The sequence below is a fragment of the Macaca thibetana genome, chromosome 9 (assembly GCF_024542745.1).
Source record: "Macaca thibetana thibetana isolate TM-01 chromosome 9, ASM2454274v1, whole genome shotgun sequence".
Classification (NCBI taxonomy): Eukaryota; Metazoa; Chordata; class Mammalia; order Primates; family Cercopithecidae; genus Macaca; species Macaca thibetana.
Genome location: NC_065586.1, coordinates 114,435,868 through 114,452,362, shown reverse-complemented (window position 1 = coordinate 114,452,362; position 16,495 = coordinate 114,435,868). Strand labels below are relative to the sequence as shown.

Sequence of the window (16,495 nt, the reverse complement as noted above, 5' to 3'; positions counted from 1 at the left end):
GTACTTTTGCTATTTGTTCAATCTCCAGAACATTTTTCACACAATTTGGATATCCTTGTTATTATCTTCTATATCAATTATGTTTTTTTGAATTTTTCATTTCTATCACATATATATCTGAAATCTAAAATTACATTTTAAAAGACTCACTTCTGCTAATATACATTTATCATGTATATTATATCTTCCTCAATTTTTTTATTCCATTCTCTCTTTTCTTTCTGAAAGTTAATTATATGTATGCTAGATCTTTCAGTACTGTCCCACAAGTCCCAGAAGCTCTGCTCATTTTTCCCAGTATTTTTTCCTTTATATAGATAGAATTAGTTATATTGATCTGTCTTTAAATTCTCTCAATTTTTCTTCAGTCATTTCCATTTACTGTCAGGCCCATATGGCAACATTTATTTCAAATATTGTATTACAGTTTTTGGTCTTAGAATTTTTATTTTATCATTTTAATAGTTTCTAGTTCTCTGAGATTTTGTATTTGTTAATTCTTTACAAACCTGTTTTCCTTTACATTGAGAAGCATAGTTATAATAGCTGATTTAAAATTTTTGTCTGCGAATTATTTATCTGAGTGTCAGTCTGCATTGATTGTTTTTGGCTTACGTTTTCTTTTTTTCTTCATATGCCTAGCATTTTAGATATTATCCAGAACACTGTGAATGATATGTTGCAGAGCCTCTGGGTTCTGTTGTATTCCTCTGAAGAGTGCTGATTTGTTTTAAGCAGGCAGCTAATTTAACTATTTCAAACTCTAAACTGTCTCCAGTGTGCAGCAACAGAAATCTCTGATTGGTTCTTCTAGCCTTAGCTGGGTTATTTGCACACATGGTTCAGGAGTCAGCCAATGACTTGTGCAGAGTTTATACATAGAACATGTTACTTCCCCCTCTTTGGCTCTCATTTTTCCAAGATTACCCCCTCCTCACTTTCTGGTTACTATAATCACCATGAACCCTGTCTCCTGACTCTTCATGCCAGTAAGACTACAGATTTTCCATTCATGTTTTTTTTTTTTTTTTTTTGAGACGGAGTCTCGCTGTCGCCCAGGCTGGAGTGCAGTGGCCGGATCTCAGCTCACTGCAAGCTCCGCCTCCCGGGTTCACGCCATTCTCCTGCCTCAGCCTCCCGAGTAGCTGGGACTACAGGCGCCCGCCACCTCACCCGGCTAGTTTTTTTGTATTTTTTAGTAGAGACGGGGTTTCACTGTGTTAGCCAGGATGGTCTCGATCTCCTGACCACGTGATCCACCCGTCTCGGCCTCCCAAAGTGCTGGGATTACAGGCTTGAGCCACCGCGCCCGGCCTCCATTCATGTTTTAGTAGCCTTTATTTGGCATGGATTGGGACTGGCTTTCCAGCAAAGAGCTCTGATAATGGGAACTTTCCCACTGTCATCTCCTTCTTCCAAATGCAGATTCCCCTCCATTGTCTGCCTGCTTGGCTGCTCTTCAGTGCCTCTGGATAGCTGCTTTTTGTATTTTGTCCAAAACCCATAGTTGTTATGTGTAGGAGGATTACAGAAGCCATAGCTTATTTCATTTCTAGTTTGAGTTTGTTTGTTTCCCATGGTTTTTTTTTTTTTTTTTTCCCCCTCCATTATTGATTACTTTTTCCTCTCTGTGTCCCAGGGCAGCTCTTCTGTGAGACTCTGTGCCCAGAGTCTCACAGCCTCTCCTGAAAACAGCCTCAACAGACTTCATCATTCCAAGCACAGAGGGTCAAATCAAATCCAAGGGGCCAGACAGGGGATGAGGATACGCTATCAATGTCCTTGTCTTAGTTTTATTTGAAAGCAGCATAGTTTATAGATCAGCAGCCATTTATTCAATTCAGCAAATATTTGCAGAGTGTGTATAAGGTACAAGACTGTTTTAGGCCTTTTGGATACATTGATAAACAAAAAACTCAGGGATCTTTGCCCTTGGGGAGTTAAAATTCTAAAGAAGGACACACACAATAAACAATAGACATAATAAATATTATAGTATGTGGTATACAAGGCAGTAATGTCCCCAACTTCATCCTCATCCCCAAAGCAGTTTTGATTGTTTGAAATCAGTCTTTCCCAACACCTTTATCTCTCTTCACTTTGTTGACTCGTTAGAGTTGTTTTCCCAGAACTGAGAAATAGGCCATGAATCCTGAAGGAAAAGCTCTCTGCCTCAGCTGCTGCAGTGACTCAATTTCACCACTGGATGGGGGAAAAAAAATAGAAGGAGCTAAAGAGGAATCCTAAAGGAATAGAGGGCAAAGGAAAAACCACAGTTCACGTATTCCTAAATCCAACCTACTCTCCACTCGCCATGTGACTTCTAGTTTACTTGTAGTGCAAGGATCATACAATCAGGTAGTTTCATCAGTCTTGTACTATTGTTCCTAGAAACTGAGAAAGTATTTTTTGGGGGGGCACAGATTATTTGTGTGTGTGTGTGTGTGTGTGTGTGTGTGTGTGTATGTATGTATGTATTCTACTTGCCTTAATACTTGTATTTTTCATATATGTTATATGTAATATATATGTGTATGTGTGTATGTATTTTATTTTACTAGCATTAATACATTTAATGTATTAAATTCATTAATACATTAATTTACTAGCAATTAATACATTTTACTAGCATTAATATATTTTTCATGTATTACATGTGTATACGTATGTATGGGTGTATCTATTATAGGCCTTCAACAAGCCATTTTGTGTTAATTATTTTCTTATTTTCTGATGCTTTGACATTTTGGGGTCTTGCTGATCATGGAGAGACTGCCCCTTCCAGAGATAGTCAATACCTAGAGATAGTAAACACCTCCCAGGAGTGAACCTTTCATAAACAAACCAATCAATCCAGAGCCCCTACCCTCAACCACCTCCCTTATCAAGCTCCTCCTCTCAGGGACACTATCCCCCTGCCCCACTTACCCTAGGGCCAGGTATCAGGAGACTTGGGGTGGTTCCTGTCCCTCAGAACCTGTGGAAATTGTCCAAACTAGCCCATCCTAACTGCCTACCCTGCTTGTCTTTCTCGCAGAAACTTCAATAAAGGTTCCTGCCCACGTTTCCCTCTCAACCCCTCTGCCCTCTGCCCGATTTGGTGCTTCTTCCACACGGCCTGTGTGGTGTACCCTGCCTCCTGTTTCTAGGGACCCGTGAATATAACTTCCTCCTTCATGACAGTTATTCTGTGTCTGCATATCTCAGCATACTTGATTAAAACAAATCCCAGGTACATTTAAAACACAGTGTTAAAGCCTTTTCGAGGTATAGTGTCCTCAGTATGATGATTTTACATATATGTACACCATCATCATTGTCATTGCTCACATTAAATAAGTTTACTATGGTCCAAGCATTGTGCTAGGTACTTTGGGGTATTTAATCCTCATGATAATCCCTCAAAGTAGATGCTTTTATTACTCCCACTTTACAGATGAAGAAACTGAGGTGTAAAGAGGTTAACTCACCCAAGTTGGAAGTAGGATTTAAACTCAATTCTGCTTAACAAAGCCATTATTCTTAACAGAAGGTCAGTGCACATTTTTTGCAAAAGGCCAGATAGCAAATATTTCAGGCCTCGTTGGACTTATGATCTCTGTTGCACCCACTCATCTCTGCTGCTGCTGCTGTAGTGCAAACACAGCCAAATATGATGCATAAATTAACGGGCATGACCCTGTTCTGATAAAACTTTATTTGTAAAAATAGGTGGGGGGCTGGGATTTTGTACGTGTGTCAGTTTGGCTGCCCCTGCTCTTAACCACTCGGCTTCACTGTCTCCATGATGGCAAAGACTCTGATTAAAACTGAACATTCTTCTCCTCTCCCACTTCATAACGGTGCTCATCAGAGGCAAGTCACTGGACCGCTCTGGGCCTCGATCCCTCCTTTAATTCTTCACTGTGAACTTCAATCCCTTAGATCTTGGTGGGAAGAGGAACTTGACCTATGCTGTAGCTCTGAACTTTATAATTCTGGATTTTCAAGAACTGAGCTCAGCCACAAGGAGTTGTGTACCATCATAGAAAAGGATAGAGTATGTCAACGTCCATAAGGTGGCTCCATCTGTCTAAAGGAGACATTCAGATGAAAATTGTAAAAGAGCCTTCTCTTCTTTTGTCTCCAAAGCAGTACACTAAGTGGTCTACCATGCTGTAGCCAATGGGTGGACAAGTCAGATATTCTGTTTAGGGGAACAAGCATGCTTACTGAATTTTAGTATGCATCAGGCCATCAGGCACAATGCAAGGCATGTGAAAACCCTTATTTCACCCACAATATCCCTATAGAGGTAGGTATGGTAGTTTAGGGGTAAAGGAGGAGAACTGAGACGATGTCTATATCCAGAGGACTGCAAGCAAGGGCCTCTCTGGACAATGCCTCATTTGGGAACCTGGCAGATCCAGAAACTAGCTATCATTAGTATGTCCAGTGATGACAAATTCAATTACTAAATGAATAGGCCATCTGTTCTGACACATTGGCCAGAGTATCAATGTATTTATTTGTCTGGAAGTATTCATACCTAATGTGCAGTTGGTTCAATGAACATTTCTTGAACACCTCGTATGTGCTAAGGCCATGGGAACAAAGATATAGAAGAGGACATAGTCTTTGCACTGAAAGAACTTTCAGAGTGTCACTGCATGACACTGAGGGATATGAGTGCTGGGGGAGATGGTGAGTCAGGGACAATCTGAAAGTGAGTCACACCCCAGTACAGACCTACCTGCTGGGGCACACTCATCTGGAGCCTACCTATGGGATAGACGGAGGACACTGAACTGGCTGCCCAGGAGATCTATAGCCTTTCCTCTGCTCCATCTTCTTAGGAGACATTGAACACTAATGATAATGGCTCGTATATCTTGATGCACACGGCACTGTTTGCTAAGTACCTTACATACATGGCCTGGCAAACCAAATCTGCATTCTTGAGTGTGATAGTGTAGGCCTCCTATGATCGAGCCCCAATACTACATGCTAGCTTTTTCTGCTCTGTAGGTACCCTACCCTGCAGCCATACTGCATTGCTCTCCATTAATTTCACATTCCAGCTTTAGCTGATACGATACCTTCCACCTGGATTGCCTTCCCTGATTCAGTCTGTCATTAAGATGGTCTTCTTTCCATGCCCAGCTCACACACTCACTCTTCCTCGAAAATTTTCCTTGACAGGGATCTCTCTTCCGAACACCTGTAAAACTTTGTATCTCACTCAATGGCACTTAAATCTCTTAAAAAATAAAATCAACACTCTTCGTTCTGATTATAAAAGTAAAACGCTGCTCAATGGAAATGACTCAAACAAGAATGGTGAAATTTTGGCAAAAACATCACACTCCTCTCATTTTAAGTTCCTCAAAGACAAGACTGCATTTAATTCATCTTTATATCCCCTGGAATCTGCCCACTTTAGCACCAGATTGTCTGCTCTAGCCTTCATTCACAGTAAGAATTACATAAGTATTTATTTATTTGAATGAATGAATTATACTTAGGATTTTTATTGCTAAACCTAGAGCTGATTTTAAAAATTTATATGAGGTTTATGATTAATGATGCTATTAACATGTCTTTACTTCTAATATTATAATATCTTTTCTCTAAAAAATTACTGATACAATTATTTTGTTGCCAGATTAATGCAACGTCTGTACTTTCTTGGAGTGTCAGGCCAAATCCATCTCTGATCATTTGTTATTACTGGAAATTCTATTGCCTCTATCTTCAGACCACTTTAGAGATGAATTACTTAATTCATGCTGAGAACATTTCATTACTTCAGGTTGTTCACCTTTCAAAGTTCCTCAGGTATCTGCAAGAATTTGTAGTTAAAATATTCCAGGGTTGTAGGTCTTAACTTCGTTGCAAATTGACTACACATTTTTATCGTTAAATCATAAGCATCAGGTGACTTTCACATTTCTGCTGAAGGCATGTTTCTTATTAGGCTAAAGCTGTTCAGTCTGTACAATTAATGGTTCATAGCACACTAAGGAACATTTATTAATTTTCATTTTACTTGTTTTTTTGAAGGTTACTTGTTTTTTTTGAAGGGGGTTAAGGGTTCTAAGATGGACTTATTGAAATTTTAAAAGGTGTAAATAGGTAAATATTATGGTCCTTGAAAAAGCGAGACATTTTCCCCTTTAAGCATGTGATTAATATTACTAATAAAAATGTCATCAGCCTTCCCTGCCAGGGTGATGCAGTTAGAAAGACATTTCGTATGTACGTGTGTGGTTTGCTTTCCATATCTAATATGACATTTTGAGAGACAACTTAATGTAAGAAAATTACTTTTAAAAATAGATTCTTGATGCTTTGTTGTTCTTATTCAATAATGCTAAAGGAAAATTGTATCTTCCTGTACATTTACTTAAGATTTTGTCTGACTACATTTGGTAGCTTATATCAGTGTTTGAGACATAAGAATTTTGTCTCTCTTATCAGATCATGTAACATGAATACCATTCTTGTTGAAGTTTGAGTTTCTGGAAAGCAGGCCTCCTTCCTATGCTTTTGTGGATAGATCATTTATCTTATACTTAAATTTGGTTTCATTCATAAGCTAGTTTCTTAAATTATTTCTTATGCTACTATTCATAGTATATGGCATTGGTTATATATAGCAAACTAATTTTGGCATAGATCAAGCAGTACTTTTTAAACAGCCATATTGAGATATAATTGGCATACCATTATAGTTCACACATTTAACAAGCATAATTCAGCACAATTCAGTGGTTTTTAGTCTATTCACAGGGTTGTGTAATCATCACAACCGTCTAATTTTAAAACAATTTTGTCACCCCCAAGAGAACTCCCACACCCATTAGCAGTTACTTCCCACCAGCCCTAAGCAACGACTAACCTACATATTTTTTTTTGAGACAGGGTCTCGCTCTGTTGCCCAGGCTGAAGTGCAGTGACGTGATCTCAGTTCACTGCAACCTCTGCCTCCTGGGTTCAAGGTATCCTCCTGCCTCAGCCTCACTAGTAGCTGGGACTACAGGTGCACACCACCACACCCAGCTAATTCTACTTTCTATCTTCATAGATTAAGCAACATTTTAGCAACACATCTTAATTATCTCAAAGTTTTGGTGATTTCATGACCTTATTAAAACTAATATATTCAACTTAATATTCGGGTATATGACATTTTTTATCTTTGTACAATTTTTATCTTTAAAATGGAGCATCTGGTTTATCACAATTTCAGATCCATAGTTTAATGGCAGGAGTGTTAGGTTTGCCTGTGCTGTCCTTCTGCTTGGTTGGTACTTTAAGAGCTTTACATTTGCATCTACAAAAATGCAGAAATGTTAAGTTAGAAATATGGTGAATATTTGAATGGTTAGCACGAAACATACTCACAGCAGAACAGCTGAGGCAACTGTATCGTCCTTCCTTTTTATTCTTCAGTTTCTTCTCACTGCCTCCCAACACATAAACACACACACAGACACATACACACTCACACACTCACATTCACACACACACTCACACACACACAGTAGTCAAGGTCACATTTAGTGAGCAGAATATATCCAGTGACAACAAGAAGTAGCAATACATGTCTAGTATTGATATATTATTATGCAGACTGTAAAAATAACATGTGCTGTGTATTTTAATTACATACACATATGGCTTATTTTTATATCATAGTGGGAGTTACGGAATGTTCTCGAGAGGTTAGAAGTGCTAAAGCAGAAAGCAAAACTATATAAAATAGTATTCTAGGTAGATGTTTGATTCTACTGATTTTACTCATGGCATTATCAGAAAACCTGGAGATCATCCATCTAGCTAATCATTTGTTCCACACGTATTTATTGATTAATGACAACATAAAGGGCATAGTACAAGACCCAATAACGATAAACAGCTAGAATTCAGCTTCCTCAGGAACTGTTGTCCAACTTCAGCACATAAGAGTGGTCTTTCTTCTCACAAGGAAAGAGCTCAGTGAATCATGAATCTTGTACTTTTTCTTGAAAAACCAAAGCCCATATTTCGCAGGAAAATTCAACATAATTGGTATATACCCATCTTTTTAGGTGAATTAGGCCTTAACTGACAGATAACCCACTTTGTTCTAAAATTCAACAAACTCTCGGAAAATCTTATTCCACACAATCTTTTGAATATGTCATTTGCCATTTATATTTGATGGCCTTAAGAAAAAAAACTTATAAAAAGGTATTAATGCAAGTAGATAATAAAGCTGCATTCTATAAATCTATAGCAGCTTACAGTAATCATTAAAGCATGCAAAAGCCTTTCATCTATTCAAAAATATGCAGTGCACAGAATGTCTGCTAAGGTGCATGACAAGTCAGAGTTAAATATATATTAATAAATGAATTAGCTTCATAAATAATAGCCATAATGACATTTTAGGAGACAATAAGTCTGAGGATTGTCAGAAAACGGTTGATGTATGAGCTTCACGTCTCAGTGATTCTTCAAAATGAATAGGCTTTGCGAGATAGTTCAGACCCGCGACCAGCCTATTTCCTTGAATAATTTACTTGTTGTCAATTTGTACAGCCACATTACACATGCAAATTGTGCTGCCTGTGCAAACACCACTTGGAGATGATAAAAACAAATTTACGAAGGCTATAGAAGAAGGATTTATTTCACTTTCTCACCCAGGTCAAGCAATACATGTATCTGACGATTGTGTGTACCCAATTTTGTTGTAATTATATCAGCAAATTATTCCTTATAATCTTATTATTTTTAGCAGTCTCCTTGTGCTTGGGATAATTAGCTTTCTTCACTCAGTGTAAAAACAATTCAACTTGCCAGCCAGGTAGGGCATAGCTCCATTATCTGTTTTGGGTTTAAATTTATTCCCTATATTCTTGGACACTTTGTGTAAATTAAAAATTTCATAGTCCCTAATACTGTACACGCTGTTCATTCAGTGATGAATTAAGGCCCCTAAACCTCTCCGTTTGCTATTAGATATCTCACCCACTTTATATGTTAATCTGTGCTAATGAATTCCACAACCCCTAGCCACAGTGAGATGACTAAAATTATTACCACTTACAGAGATATGCCTTTTTCATTTAAAGTTCAATTCAAATTGCTCGCATAAACAGTCTGCCACACAAAGATACCTCCTATAAAGGAGAGTTACTTACCTATAAGTAGAGTTCTCTGAAGGTAGTATTATCTTTGGATGCACATTCCTGGGTCACGTGCCCTCAGGTCTGTGGCATGAGGGGAGAGAATTCATCGCTGATGGGCAGGTCTTTCTTTCCTTGGGGCCCTTCATTAGCTCTGTGGCCTGTATTCCTGAGGGTTATTTGTGCCACACCTCTTTACCCAACCAATCCTTTCCTTAGCACAACAGACCCCAAGGAAATAGTGGGGTAACAGAACCACCTAATGAGAATTGTAGGACTGGTTATCATCAACGATGGCTGATGAGCCAGAAGCAGCTTCCATCTTTATAGAAGTTACCTATAAAATAAAGTGCCCAGTAACTAAAAAAAAAAAAAAAAAAAAAATCCAGTTTTTTTAAACATATAATATATAATTTAAAATCTATACATTTTTACTTTTTGCAGAAATAGCATTTTCATTATGGAAATAATACATTCTCATTGTGGAATTCTCATAGTAGAAAATACAGATAAACAAAAAGAATAAAAATCATACATTCCCACCAATGGTCCCACCACCCCGTGACAGGCACAAGTGGTTTCTGGTATCTATTTTTACAGACTAGTTTTCTACTTAGATACCATCTTAAGATGACAACAAAATCACTAGTCTTATTAGGTCCCTCTTCAACCCACTCCAACCAGAGGTTCCAGGACAGGATGCCTACCTCCTTTGCCCCTATGTCTTCCACTTAACTCATTTTAAGAGTGCTGTTTGCTATCTTTCCCTAAAGTTGAGTGATTCCCAGAGTTTTGGGTGCTGAGCCCTTTGCTCCTTCCACCTCTCTTTCCTCAACAGAATATCCAAGCAAGTTCTCATCCTGCTTTAGCCCTGATTTACTCTCTATAATTACCACCTTCTGAAATAATCTTCCAGAAATGATGCAGTAAGACACAGAGTGTAAAGCACAGTCTGAGGTCAGCCCCTGGGCCAGACCTCGCTGTACCTTGTATACCTGGATTGTCTCAGTGGTACAGGTGGTGCTGCGCTCTTATTGCTGCCTCTGCATTTGATCCTCACAACTGCTGTGCAAGCTGGCAGAGCAGGTGCTGTTATTCCTGTTTTGCAGATGAACATCTAAAGTCTTGGAGGTTAAGTAACTTGCCTGGGAGAAAAGAATTGGTATCCAGGTCTTTGCAACTCCTGAACATGGGACTCTCCATTTTAATTATTGCTCTTAATTGTTGCTTATGATTTTGGAACTTAGGGCAGTTGGTATGTTTTCAGTATTTCTTCTTAAAGATGGATTCTTTCCGAAGGTAAATCTTTGGAAATCTTTTTGGTTAGGGATTCAGAGCTTCATACATTATTTTATTTTGAGGTTCCTTAATTATTTATTACCTTGAGAAGGCTATTTACATAAAGCAAATATTTTGCTTTAGGGGAGTTTATAGGATTCCCTGCTTAAAAGTCAAAACAACTTCTTGGGAATGAGAGTTTTCCAGTCTATGGTTAAGAAAATACTCACAGATTAACTTAATTCATTATCACACCTGGATGGAGTATGATCAGGGCCCAACTTGAGTCCTTCCCACTCTTTGCTTCTCTTTTTGCCACAGGGTCACTTATAGCATTACACACTCATGCAGTTAAGATGGCAAATCCCATGTGATATATAGTATGGTAATAACATCAACTTAGAGGAACATTTAGTACATTGTTTGAAAATGTGAAGCCGTCACATGGATGATAGATTGAGCAGCCTACAATTAACCTGAGTTAATATTTGGCAGAGCCAGATGGATAGCTCTTAACATCTAATCTCACGCAGAGTGCTTTATGTTCTTCATAAATAAAGAATAAAAAAAACGAATATACTTGAATTCAGCATCTTCTCTGGAACACAGTGTGTTCGCCTAATTGTCTTATCTCCATTTCTGAATTGCAAATGTGAGTTTGGTTGCAGCAAGACCAAGCCCAGAAAAACATGAAGTAGGTGAGCGTGGCTTTCTGCTTCTCAACCATCCTCATTAACTCCTTTCTTCCTCCTCCCAGCGTGCCCCGGCCCCTTCTTCTTGGGTGCCTTTGGCCTGCTAGCTCTCCTCTCATTAAAACGACCTCCCCGAACCCAGATGGTCATTCAGTTTCACTGCAGTGCAGTTGGATAATGAAGTTTACTGTGTTCTCGCCCCCAGGATTATTTTTGTTTCGATAGGGGAAAACTGTGGAGAAGAGATTTAGGGACCAGGAAGACGTTCCCGGTGGCTATCAAATGATGTTGTTTGGCTCCAAGTTCTCAATTGTTATGCACATCTTGGTTGTAGAATTGTTGAATGCCATGTGGAAGATCTAGGTACCTTGTTTGGTTTACTCATATACTAGATGGAGATAACAAGAAACCTCCCCGCTATGACTGTTGTGAGAATTCAATTAGTCAGTGTATGTAAAAGCACTTGGAATCGTTTGGCAGTTAGGAAAGACTCAGTTCGTTTTTAGAGATTCTTCCATCCTCGCCCTTCTCTTCTTTCCTGGGGGAGGCAATGTGGTATAGGAGAAAGCATATGGGCTTGGGAGTTAGGTGATCCTAGGCTCAGATCTAAACTCTGCCATTTGCTAGCTATACGATCACGAGCACATAACCTTTTCTGAACTTTAATTTCCCTTAGTTTAATTTAGGGATAATCAGAGTATCATGTATGGCTGTCATGAAAATTAAGTGAGATAATGTGTATGTTATGCTTAGCATGGCGTTTTGTACCTAGCAGACACACATTAGTGAATTATTATTCATGCTAATAAACACAAAAGACATAAATATATTGAAATTCAACAGCATGATTTTTAAGCTATTGCCTCTTGTAGTCACTTAACTATGAATGTCAGCTTGTTTGCATTTAGTAAGAGTTTCTAGGCTTATGAACCATAGGTATCATTTCCTTTCTGTGAATATTTCCCCACTATTCAAAAAAAAATTTAAAAATCCAATAGTATATATGGATAAAACATTTTAATGAAGTTCTAAGGAGGTGTTAATGAGTGGATCGTGGCTATAAAAGAGATGTAATATATGGCAAAACATGAAGTATATGTTAATAAGACCTCAATGAACAAAATAGTAAACAAAAATAAAATCTAAAAATTCTGTCAAGCAAAATTATGGAGAAAGATCTTTAAGTTTTAATTTAATTTAAAAAATTAGTAAACATTGATAATTTTTTTTGCAGCATCTTTCAAGTCTTATTACCACTTAAAATAGTTTATGATTATTTCAAAATATATTTTAAATAATTCTCTTTATATCAGAAAAAGAATCCTATGTATATACCATATAAAATAATAATATATAATCTACTTTACAATAGTTTCAGAGCTGTTTCATTAAATTGGTTCTAGCTGTTTCCATTAAACTTCCTGAGTTTCCTTCTTTCCTTTCTCCATAGAATCAATGGCCAAATCCTTTATATTTGTTCCCTCTTTCTCATTTTTTTCCAGTCTATGCTTGGAACAGAAAATACGATCTTTTGTTTTTGGATTCAGTCCTATTGCCAATACTTTTTACTTTATTATTGCTACAGCCAACTAGCAGGCTTCCCTAACTACAGTCTACAGGCCTCTATTAACCTACCTTTTCAGAGAGAGTCTCCACAATTTGAACTCCACTCACCTTTCCCATTTTTCTGATGATGAAACTGAGGTTTGGGGAAGTTTAGACTGTTGAACACAGTCATACATATCTTTGTGATTTCAAAGTCCTAGGTCTTATCATTAAACCATGCTACTCTTTCCTAAACATGGCCGAACATTTTCCAAATTTTTCTAAGACAAATTTTCCTATCATATATACCTATTAAGCTCTTTACTTCCTCCTAAGGCCGGTATATATCCTACCTTTACCAAAAAACTCTTTGGAATCCTGAACTGATTACATTGTTTTCTATTTACTGTGATCTTGATAGTTTTATTTTAACATTTATTTTAAGTTCAGGGGTACATGTGCAGGTTTGTCACACAGATAAACTTGTGCCATGGTGGTTTGTTGTACACATTATTTCCTCACCCAGGCATTGAGCCTAGTACTCATTAGTTATTTTTCCTGAACCTCTCCCTCCTCCCACCCTCCACCCTTCGATAGGCCCCAGTGCGTGTTGTTCCCCTCTATGTGTCCATGTCTTCTCACATAATAGTTTGTTCTAATCTCAATATAGCACTTAACAGTTTTTTGCTTTATATTAAAGTTATTTACTTCTGTCTGTATCCCCAACTAGATTTTAGATTCTTGGATGGCAGGGAGCATGTCTTTTCTGTCTTTTTAAAAAAATTTTGTTTTCAGATAAGGGTTCTTAGAATTATCTGTCATATTTAATTATCCTACCCTTTCACACAAAAATAGTGTTCTCTAAAGTACTTTGACATTAATAGATTTTAAGTCAATGTTAAATACATGGAATCAAAATTTTATTTTAGAGGAGAAGTGAGGTTCTGTTTTTAAAGAAATCTAAGTGTGTTTTTTCTGTTCTAATGGCAATTTTTAATGAAAAACAGCAATTATTAATTAGGTCTTCTTACACAGAATAAATTTTCTCAACAAGGATATATTCTGTATAGCTAAGAAAAATGTATGCCAAGTTTACTCGTTATTCATCATTTAAATATTTACCAAGTTCCCAGCATCTACCACTATAGATAATACAGTTGTCAAAGTGGTACTGAACATAAAATGTAACAGTCCTTGATCGTAAATAATATAAACTAAAATGAATAAACTCTAACAACAACAACAACAATGATGACGAAAAGACTCCATGAAAAACACAAGGGATGTTTAAGGAGGTATGTAACTGTTTGAATTACAAACACACTTCCCAAATAAGCTTCTGTGTTACCAACCAACCTTTCCATACATAATAACTGTAGACTTTAGAAAGAAGCAAAATAACTGTTCTAAGGCACTGGAGAAGAAACAAAAGCAGGCAAACACTGGAGAGGTTAGATACTCAGAAGAAGTGGAAGGCAAAGGATTAGTTTACCTTTTTTTTTTTTCAAGCTTTTATCCTGAGACCAGGTCATAGCCAAAGCTGGGTAGGAAGGCTAGAAACTGAATAGAAATCTTACTTGGGGAAAGAGTTTGGGTCAATAACAGCTGCTAGAAACTGAACTGGAATCTTGAAAAGAAGCGAGGCAGAAAGGGTGAGCCTAATTTCTACATATAAGCTATGTACTAATCTTTGGATGACCGTTGAATTATGCAAGTGAGGGGCAGACTTTAAGGAGCCCAGCTAAGGCTAAAATAACTGAGCTTAGCTTTGAACTGCCACCTATTGCCAGGGAGACAGAGCTTACAGTTTGGGCTTAACCTAGTTAGGTGTCTGCTTAAAAAAAAAAAAAAAATATATATATATATATATATATATATATAAATTTTTTATATACATTATATATTTATTTATATATAATGTATATTCATTTGAAGAAGCATAATAAAATCCAGAGTTTCTACAAAATATCCATCACAATTTCTAGCATAAAGTTCAGAATTACTTGTCATATAAAGATAAAAAAAACATGAAGCAGCTTTAAGGAAAAAGAAAATCAATAGAGACTAATTCTGAGATGACACCAAAGTTGAAATCAAAAGATAAGAATTTAAAAAATAATTATGCTTCAGGACTGAAATGAAAATATATTATAATAATGAAAAGATAGAAAACCTTAGTTGGGAGATATAAACTATAAAAAGGAAATAATAGAAATTCTAAAACAGAAAAATAAAATATGTAAAATAAAAAATTCACTGGATGGCTTAGATGCAGAATGGATATGATAAAAGAAAGAATCAGAGAACTTGAAGATAGACCATTAAAAATAATATATTCTGAAGAACAGAGGAAAAACTTTTTTTTAATATATGGTTTTTTTCTAAATAGAGATGGGGGTCTCACTATGTTGCCTAGGCTGGTTGTGGCCTCCTGGGCTCAAGTGATCCTCTTGCCTTGGCCTCTCAAAATGCTGAGATTACAGGTATGAGCCACCATGCCTGGCCTATTTTAAAAAATGATCAGAGCCTCAGAGTCCTGTAAACAAATATAAAATATCCAAAATTGGAGAAAAGTAATGAGAGAACAGACTAGAGACATTATTTGGAGAAATAATGGCTGAAAATTCCTCAATTTTAGCTAAAGATATAAATTTTGTAGTTCAAGAAGTTCAGTGAACTTCAAGCAAAATATTTAAAACATAAACAGCATATTTAGAAACACTACAGTCAAACTGTTGAAAACCAAAGATAAACAGACAGTCTTCCAAGCAGTCAGAGAAAAATGACACATTCCATATAGGGGAATAATAACTTGAAGGACCTCAAAGATTGCATCAGAAATAGCAGAGGCTAAAAGACAATGGAACAACAATTTCAAAATAATAAATGAAAAAACTATCTACCCAGAATTCCATATCCAGAAAAAGCGCCTTCAAGAATAAAGATGAGTTCCACTTCTACCTAAGACATAGAAAGCTACAAAGAGCATTAATACCATCGTAAAAATAAGAAAGTGTCATATAAATGACAAAAGTATAACTTTCCTTGAACCCAGAACACTAAGTTCACAGGGCAAACAAATAGCTATAAATCTAAGAAATGACAAGCTCCTTCAAGGAGCAATGATACGGGAGCACTGACTCACCTGGGAAAAGCACAGGAAGAAGGAACAAAGAAGAAATAGAATAAATACAAAATATCTAGAAAGGTGGTAGATTAAATGACTATACCAATAATTACGTCAAATATAAATGCTCCAGCTACAACAATTTAAAGAGATTGACAGGATAAAAAAGCAAGACCCAAGTACGTATTATCCATAAGAAAAACACCTTTTTTTTTTTGGAAACAGGGTCTTGCTCTGTTGCCCAGACTTGAGTGCAGAGGCATGGATCTTGGCTCACTGCAGCCCCAACCTCCTGGGGTCAAGTGATAGTCCCATCTCAGCCTCCAAGTAGCTGGGTCTGGCTAATTTTTGCACTTTTTTTTTTTTTTTTTTTTTTAGAAGCGGGGTCTCACCATGTTGCCCAAGCTGGTCTCAAACTGCTGAGCTCAAACACTACACCTGCCTCAGCCTCCCAAAGTGTTGGGATTACAGGCATGAGCCACCATACACTTTAAATGTAAATCATATATATGTTAAGAATAAAATAATGGATAAAGATATGCCATGCAAATACAAATTTTTTAAAACCTAGAGTGGCTATCTGGATATCAAACAAAATAGACTTCAGAATAAGGAATATTACCAAGGATAAAGACGACTATTACATAACAACAAAAAGGTCAATTCACAAAGACGTCATAAAACCCCCATATATATGG

At 37.0% G+C, this 16,495-nt stretch overlaps 1 protein-coding gene and 1 long non-coding RNA gene across 2 annotated transcripts in view; one reads left to right on the top strand and one right to left on the bottom strand.

Annotated features, from left to right (window-relative positions):
• FAM204A (family with sequence similarity 204 member A) overlaps positions 1 to 16,495 on the top strand; it is a 165,462-nt gene that overhangs the window by 109,018 nt on the left and 39,949 nt on the right. The window lies entirely within an intron of this gene.
• Positions 1,687 to 9,506, bottom strand: LOC126962697 (uncharacterized). Its single transcript, XR_007728777.1, has 3 exons — positions 9,171 to 9,506; positions 5,079 to 5,200; positions 1,687 to 2,202 (listed from the first exon to the last, which is right to left on the bottom strand). It is a non-coding gene; the product is annotated as an uncharacterized LOC126962697 (long non-coding RNA).